Genomic DNA, 3345 nt, shown 5'->3' with positions numbered 1-3345 from the left:
ATTTCTTTGGTTTTCCAAAGACCGGGAGCCAATAAAATACTTATTTATGATCGCATTGTCCGATAGATGAGTACACAGATAACCAAACACAATAAAATGTTTTGTGATATTTTGTTTGACCAGCGTTTCATATTTATAGATTACCGACTTTTCTAACACACCGTCATGACAGGTAGGTTGACAGACCTATATTGACAGCAGCTAACGAATGGCTATTTAACCACAACAATCAAAAACCGTGGTACAAGTAGGTTGATAACTGCTGCTATGATGATAATACAAAATATTATTATCATTAGTTATCATATTTTTCTACTATCTATGTTCTACATTCAACAAGTAACAGCACAGTACAACAGATCATTATTATGCTATTTGAAAATTATAATTTTTAGTTTTTATAGGTAGTAAACAATAGCTTTAAAATTTGGCTTACAATCTCATAAGTGCATACATTGAATGGACACGCGTCGCGAAGCGTTACTATTATTTGTTTAGTTATGTTCAATTTATTCAAAATATGTTCTGTGCTCAAATAATTGTTTTAAACAATTTACACTAAATAAGGAATTTTGGATTTAATTTGCTTACTATTTTAATTCTACAGTAAATATTTAAAATGTTGCTTATTTTACATTTATAACTAACTTTTTTTTATTATATAAACAACTTTATTAATAAAAAATAATGCAATAAAGTGGACTGTGTTTAAATGATTAAGTTGTCTAAAGACTAGATGTTTGTAAACAGTGTTTTAGGAACCTACAACAAAATCACAGTTAAGTTTGAAATTGTATTAATTATCAACTTAATTTAAGCCGGTAGTTCCAAACTGTGATTCAAAGTACTTTTACTTTTTTTTCTGTTTTCCCCATCCTGTTGGCAAAAAAGATTTGATTTTTCTGTAACGGTAAATTTTTCAACATCATTGATATTTCATTTTTTTTTAAGTCAAGTTATTTCTTATTAAGATCCCGTTAATAAAAATATGGATCAATAGTTTGTGACTCAATTACACAAAATCACACAGTGATACTCAAACTTCAGAAATAAAGTTAGGGTTTGTGTCACGCAAACATTAAATTATCAGAACTTGTCTTTTTTATTTTATTAATAACTATTAAATTAAATAGTTTATATGTTCTTATCTTTTTATTAGTACTTACTAATTATTATTATAACTTATAAGGTGTATAATGTTATAATAATAGTGATTCTAAAGCCTTTATAATAAAATATGTCTGTTTCAAAAATTTCAAATTGAAAAGTTAATTCTTTTACAGTTGAATCTGCTTATTTTGATTTTATGTATAATCAGTATTTTCTTATTTTTATTATTTTCTTCACTATTTAATATCTAGAAAATTAAAAGCTTAATAGATTTTAGTTGTTTAAAAAGAAAACCATTATTTGATATTTCCTTGTTTACTATACAAATTAAAGTATTGACATTATTAAACTATTATAACGGGTACGTTTTACTAAGATTATGTAAAAGTGGCAATATTAAATCAAAAATAGCCTTAGCTAAATTGTAGTATCTAAATTTAACAATTATTCTGTAATAAAACACATTTTTAAGGATTTAAATTTTATGGAATTTGTACGCGACAAGTTTGTCTGATTTTATACACATACATACATGTATACTATATTTATGTATGAATACAAATAATTATAAAATCAATTATACTAACTTATAATGCATAGTTGTTAAAAATAAAATTTGTTTACCTTTAATGATGCAAATAATGGTTAAAAGAATATTTGCTGTAATGCGTATGCGACAATTTTCCTACTTTAAAGAGTTAAAAACAATTTTTATTAATTTTTACTGTGTAGTTTACAAAATTTGAACATTGATAACACATAGTCAAACAATTGTGTTGATAAATTTCAACGACAAATATATAGTATAGTATAACATTTAAAGAACAATAATAATCTTTTGTCTGATAATATAAGTATTTAACTAATAAAATATTCATAAACTAATTATTAATACAACAATAAATTTAAAAATTACAAATGTTACTATTTTGAAAATATTCAATCAAATATAACAAAAACAATATCTATACATTTGAAATTGTTCAACTTCTATAATACTGATTTAAATTTTTTTCTTTTAACAATCGTTGGTAATTAAACAAATCTAACAAAATCAAAATTCAATAAATAAAATTAACTATAAGAATTATCTTAGGCAAGTTCAAAAAAATAATTTACTTGATTTACTGAATTCATTAAATACAAATTAATAGAATTACTACTTTTTTAAAGAGAGAATTATTGTATATTAATAAATTTGATATAAAATTTAACTTTGATAGCCAAATACCTGTGTCAGTTATAGCTAAAACTTTATGATAAAATATCCGTAATGTATGTCAGACACACAATATATGGGTTATATCATTGTAAGAAATAACTAAACTGAAAGCAGACATTTGAACTACCTTAGATAAGTTTAATCAAATAAAAATAATATACTTACATATTATTATAAATATTGGTATAATCAAGAAGCGATTCCTTGTATGTAGTAGTATGAAATTCATACATTAATTACTGATATTTTTAAAAATAAATGAAACGGGTATATGAGTATTATCAACCCACATACACAAATACATGCATTAATAATTATTTTAAGTTAACACAACACACTTTTCATTCAAATTGCTTAGTGTTGATATTATACATTCACATGAAAAAATGTCACATTAGAAATAAATGTTTTATACTTATAATTTACACCTTGATATATAATTGTAAGGTCTTGGGTCCGATTGGAAAGACATTTCCATAGCAATTGATATGTCATACTCAAAACCAATTTTACATGATAACATTGGTTTTTAAAAGATGAAATATTTTCAGTAAAAAAGCATTCAACCTAAATTAAAAAAGCTAATTGAAATCGTATTGTATTAAATTACCCATTAAACTCTAATAAACTTACCTATTAAATTAATGCTTTATATTTATAATTTACACCTTGATATAAAATTGTAAGGTCTTCAGTCTTGGGTCCAATTGAAAAGACATTTCCATAGTAATTGGTATAGCCTATTCTCAACGCCATAGATATTTCTGACATGATAACATTGATTTTTAAATGATAAAAGATTTTCGGAAAAAAGCATTCAACCTAAAATAAAAAAGCTAATTGAATTCGTATTGTATTAAATTATCTATTAAACTTTAATACACTTACCTATTAAATTAATGGTGTGTCCAAGAATGTAACGTCAAAATAAAGTCGAGAGCAAATATTATCAATTGATATATTTAAAAAATTATAAAATAACGAGTTATGACATAACTACAATAAGCATGCTA

The 3345-nt window shown here is 23.7% G+C and overlaps 1 long non-coding RNA gene across 1 annotated transcript; it reads right to left on the bottom strand.

Moving 5' to 3' along the window:
* Positions 1-2121: 2121 nt before the first annotated feature.
* Positions 2122-3333, bottom strand: LOC126842263 (uncharacterized). The gene is made up of 3 exons (XR_007686294.1): positions 3221-3333; positions 2966-3154; positions 2122-2899 (listed from the first exon to the last, which is right to left on the bottom strand). It is a non-coding gene; the product is annotated as an uncharacterized LOC126842263 (long non-coding RNA).
* Between the last annotated feature and the right edge of the window lie 12 nt (positions 3334-3345).

This window comes from Adelges cooleyi, unplaced genomic scaffold (assembly GCF_023614345.1).
Source record: "Adelges cooleyi isolate 19-005CV unplaced genomic scaffold, UGA_ACOO_1.1 ACOO_flye_CR_arks_rails_tigmint_CR_PRNA_48, whole genome shotgun sequence".
Classification (NCBI taxonomy): Eukaryota; Metazoa; Arthropoda; class Insecta; order Hemiptera; family Adelgidae; genus Adelges; species Adelges cooleyi.
Note: the sequence above shows the minus strand (reverse complement) of the source record. Positions and strands in the feature narration are given on the sequence as shown.